Below are 5,726 nucleotides of genomic sequence, written 5' to 3'. Positions count from 1 at the left end.
TCAGTTGTGGTGTGGACTAATTCCCATGACATTTATAATTTTATAGCGCATATTCTCACCTTGCACGTTTTTTTTTTTACTATTTTACATCATATATGAATTATGCTGGCATTTAATGAGGAGACGGCCAGGTAGACATTGATTATGAATGCATGGTAGTGCTGTGAAGGGCTGTAAGAAACTTTTATTTGCACTTTTGTTTGATTTCCATAATGCTGAATCGCTTAGAGAAAATGTAAAAAGCATTCATGAATATTGTGTTTTTTTAATCCATACACTCACAATTTAGTAAATTGTGTCTAATATATATATATATATGGAATAATTGGTTTATTTCGGTGTTTGCCAAACTTTCATATTACATGGTAACAGTGCAGTACTTCAAAGAGACATGGAGGGAGGGGGGTATGTGTATATAAAGGGATTTGCAAGGTTTTGTATTACAATATACACACACGGCTTGATATTAATGGTTACATTTTATAACATGGGGATTCCTTGCTTGTCTGTACCATGAACTTACCACTGAAATTATTTTGACAGCAGTCAAATGGGAAACTAATTTTTCTCTCTATGAATATAATTGCATGTGTACGTTAGTGTAGCATAATTTTCTTCTTGATGATGCATATTTATGTATTTCTGCATTGAACTCTCATCACTTGGCTTCAAATTGTCAGCTGGCAAATATGGACAATGAATAAAACTCTTCTTTTTTTTTTTTAGTCTTGGATCTGATTGGGTTAGAAAGGGTGTTATTTCAGGTTTTAGCATTTTAAGTTGGAATTTGCCACCTTGAAGATGTCTAGAATAAATTATTTTTTATAAAAAAGAAATTAAAATGGGAGTTCTCCTGCAGAAATCTCAATTGCATCCCCGAGAATGTATTGGCGTCTTCCGTTTATTGCAAAGTGATGCATTGGGAACAATGCATTTTGGGTTAAACTATTTGGTTGACTTGGGTTGGATGGGAGGATGATAGAGGGGAGGGGAGGGGACGATGTCTGTTTAATTGAATATATTTCATAGAATACTGCGAGACAAATTGGTAATTATTTATGGAGTTGTCTATTAAACTTTGTTCAACAAAATATTTGTTATCGTGTGTTCACTTGTGTGTGCAGTCCTCAATTGATTTAATCGTCTTTACAATAACATTTGAATTGATTTGGTGAGAAGAAATTTTTTTCCCAGTGTGCATACATGTGTGTGTGTGGGGTACCAATGTTGTGACGACTTCAATCTAACTTTACTCCGACTTGTGACGACATGATCTACATTCTGACGACCCTCACTATTTTCATAATTCATATTAATATTTAATTGAATTTAAGTCAAGTTTGCTAAGCTTGGGCTTAGTAATGGGGAAAGGTATGGTTCAATTTCTTGTACCATACCTTCCCTCTTTACTAAATCTAAGCTTCGCAAACTATTTCAACTTTTATTAAATTAAACTTAATTAAAACTCAATTCTACATTGTATTGCATTTTAATCTAGTTTAATTGAACTTCAAATGAAACTCGGCCCCATATATGAACACGTTTTAATCTAGTTCATATCTCAACTACCATAAAATCTGTATTAGAAACCGCATTCCTAATAGAAGCCGCACCCATTCTTTTTGAACAATTGAGACCCAAAAATCACTTTCTCATATGTGTAGATGCTCTAATAGAAGCCGCATCCCCTCTGTTGCATTGTACCATTATAATAGAGGCCACAGCTTTTAATACAGATTTTACAGTATATTAAGTTAATGCAATGTGTGATGTTAAGACTGTAACGTGCATGTGCATGCATACGCAAGTGTGTGCATGTGCATGCATACGCAAGTGTGTGCATGCATGTTTGTGTGTGCGTGTGAATATCATGTGAATCTTGTGCTCAGATCTACCAGAGCCTCCCATATCAAGTTTGGCCAGGGTTGCATGCAGTCGAACCAGTCAGAAAGCAGCCAGTTTTGTTGACAGCAAGGTATGATTTAGTCTGGATGTAGGACAAGGTTTTCAATCACAGGGTATCATTTACCCTTGGTCAGGGCAAGATATTCAACAGAGAATCTGATGGCAGAGCGCTGTTCAGCTTTATTATAAGCAATAAAGTATTACACAAAAAATGAGAAAGTGCCATTCAGCCTAGAGTAGGATAACGTTTTCCAGGGAGAAGTAGTATTATGCCTACAGCAGGGTTTTCAATGAACAAGTATTATTTAACCCAGGGTAGCATGAGCACTTAATGTAGAATTAATGCCACTAGCAGGCAAGGCAAGGCAGAAATATCAAATATAATTTAGCCTATAGCACACTATTAGGAAGAAGTATTGTTTAACCAAGTGCAGGATGAGGTTCTCAAATTGTTATTTAACCAATGGTAGTGTAAGGTGTTTTATTTTAAATATCATTTAGGGTCAGGTAGGGATGGGTAAGGTTTTGTGCTTGAAGGGCTTTCAAGGGGAAAGGATCATTTAGCCTAATGTAGGAAAAGGGCTGCCATAGTAATGTATTATTTAGACCAGGGTATTCACATAGAAATACCATATAGCCCAGTCTACGGTTTTCAATGGTGAAGTATCATTAACCCTGTGAAGGATGAGGTTTTCAAAGGTGAAGTATCACCAATCCCGGGTAGGATTAGGTTTTCAATGGTGAAGTATCACTAATCCCGGGTAGGATTAGGTTTTCAATGGTGAAGTATCACTAATCCTGGGTAGGATTAGGTTTTCAATGGTGAAGTATCACTAATCCCGGGTAGGATTAGGTTTTCAATGGTGAAGTATCACTAATCCCGGGTAGGATTAGGTTTTCAATGGTGAAGTATCATTAACCTTGGGGAGGATGAGGTTTTCAATGGTGAAGTATCATAACTCTGGGTAGAATGAGGTTTTTGATGGTGAAGTATCATAACTCTGGGTAGAATGAGGTTTTCAATGGTGAAGTATCATTAACCCCGGGTAGAATGAGGTTTTCAATGGTGAAGTATCATTAACCCCGGGTAGGATGAGATTTTCAAAGGTGAAGTATCATTAACATTGGGGAGGATGAGGTTTTCAATGGTGGAGTGTCATTAATCCCGGGTAGGATTAGGTTTTCAATGGTGAAGTATCATTAACCCTGGTTGGGTGAGGTTTTCAATGGTGAAGTATCATTAACCCCAGGTAGGATGAGGTTTTCAATGGTGAAGTATCATAACCCTGGGTAGAATGAGGTTTTCAATTGTGAAGTGTCATTAAACCTGAGTGGGATGAGGTTTTCTATGGTGAAGTATCATTAACTCTGGGTGGGTGAGGTTTTCAATGGTGAAGTATCATTAACCCTGGGTGGGTGAGGTTTTCAATGGTAAAGTATCATTAATCCCGGGCAGGGTGAGGTTTTCAATGGTGAAGTATCACTAACCCTGGGTAGGATGAGGTTTTCAATGGTGAAGTATCATAACTCTGGGTGGGTGAGGTTTTCAATGGTGAAGTATCATTAACCCTGGGTAGGGTGAGGCTTTCAATAAGGAAACTATCATTAACCCCGAGTGGGATGAGGTTTTCTATGAAGTATCATTAACCCTGGGTGGGTGAGGTTTTCAATGGTGAAGTATCATTAACCCCAGGTTGGATGAGGTTTTCAATGGTGAAGTATCATAACCCTGGGTAGAATGAGGTTTTCAATTGTGAAGTGTCATTAAACCTGAGTGGGATGAGGTTTTCAATGGTGAAGTATCATAACCCTGGGTAGGATGAAGTTTTTAATAGTGAAGTATCATTAACCCCGGGTAGGGTGAGGTTTTCAATGGTGAAGTATCATTAACCTCGGGTATGATGAAGTTTTCAATGGTGAAGTATCATAACCCTGGGTAGGATGAAGTTTTTAATAGTGAAGTATCATTAACCCTGGGTGGGTGAGGTTTTCAATGGTAAAGTATCATTAATCCCGGGCAGGGTGAGGTTTTCAATGGTGAAGTATCACTAACCCTGGGTAGGATGAGGTTTTCAATGGTGAAGTATCATAACTCTGGGTGGGTGAGGTTTTCAATGGTGAAGTATCATTAACCCTGGGTAGGGTGAGGCTTTCAATAAGGAAACTATCATTAACCCCGAGTGGGATGAGGTTTTCTATGAAGTATCATTAACCCTGGGTGGGTGAGGTTTTCAATGGTGAAGTATCATTAACCCCGGGTAGGGTGAGGTTTTCAATGGTGAAGTATCATTAACTCTGGGTAGAATGAGGTTTTCAATTGTGAAGTGTCATTAAACCTGAGTGGGATGAGGTTTTCTATGGTGAAGTATCATTAACCCTGGGTGGGTGAGGTTTTCGATGGTGAAGTATCATTAACCCTGGGTGGGTGAGGTTTTCAATGGTAAAGTATCATTAATCCCGGGCAGGGTGAGGTTTTCAATGGTGAAGTATCATTAACCCTGGGTAGGATGAGGCTTTCAATAAGGAAACTATCATTAACCCCGAGTGGGATGAGGTTTTCTATGGTGAAGTATCATTAACACTGGGTGGGTGAGGTTTTCAATGGTGAAGTATCATTAACCCCGAGTGGGATGAGGTTTTCTATGGTGAAGTATCATTAACACTGGGTGGGTGAGGTTTTCAATGGTGAAGTATCATTAACCCCGGGTAGGGTGAGGTTTTCAATGGTGAAGTATCATTAACTCTGGGTGGGTGAGGTTTTCAATGGTAAAGTATCATTAACCTTGGGTAGGATTAGGTTTTCAATGATGAAGTGTCATTAACCCTGAGTGGGATGAGGTTTTCAATGGTGAAGTATCACTAATCCCGGGTAGGATTAGGTTTTCAATGGTGAAGTATCACTAATCCCGGGTAAGGTGAGGTTTTCAATGGTGAAGTATCATTAATCCGGGTAGGGTGAGGTTTTCAATGGTGAAGTATCATTAACCCTTGGTAGGGTTAGGTTTTCAATGGTGAAGTATCATTAACCCTGGGTGGGTGAGGTTTTCAATGGTGAAGTATCATTAACCCTAGGTAGGATTAGGTTTTCATTGGTGAAGTATCATTAACCCCGCGTAGGATTAGGTTTTCAATGGTGAAGTATCATTAACCCAGGGTAGGATGAGGTTTTCAATGGTGAAGTATCATAACCCTGGGTAGGGTGAGGTTTTCAATAGGGAAATTATCATTAATCCGGGTGGGATGAGGTTTTCAATAGTGAAGTATCACTAATCCCGGGTAAGGTGAGGTTTTCAATGGTGAAGTATCATTCACCCAGGGTAGGATGAGGTTATAATAATAATAATAATAATAACTTTATTTAATTAAGCGCAACAATTCCAACATATGAAGATCAAAGGCGCTGATACAATAAACAATCAGTCAAATATTAAAAGCACATTTAAATAAGTGCGTTTTCAGTCTGGATTTAAAAATGTCTACTGAAGGACTAGAACGAACAGACAGAGGTAATTCATTAAAAAGTTTAGGACCTAAATTTTCAAAAGCACGGTCTTTGTATAACACCTTGGACTTTTTACTACACACCTGACGAGTTTTAATAAGAAACTTTGATTCAGATCTTAAACTACGACTAGGTACATAAAATTCGATTAATTCACATAGATAATTTGGGGCAAAACCATACAAAGATTTATACACTAGTAAAAGTAATTTGAAATTGATTCTTTGTACAACTGGTAACCAATGAAGTTTAATAAAAATGTCTGTAATGTGGTCATATTTTCGAGCACGAGTGACAAGGCGGGCTGCTGCATTTTGTA

The sequence above is a fragment of the Saccoglossus kowalevskii genome, chromosome 2, assembly GCF_978046115.1.
Source record: "Saccoglossus kowalevskii chromosome 2, keSacKowa6.1, whole genome shotgun sequence".
In the NCBI taxonomy this organism is placed as follows: Eukaryota; Metazoa; Hemichordata; class Enteropneusta; family Harrimaniidae; genus Saccoglossus; species Saccoglossus kowalevskii.
The sequence above is the reverse complement of the archived record's forward strand: the minus strand, read 5'-3'. Positions refer to the sequence as shown.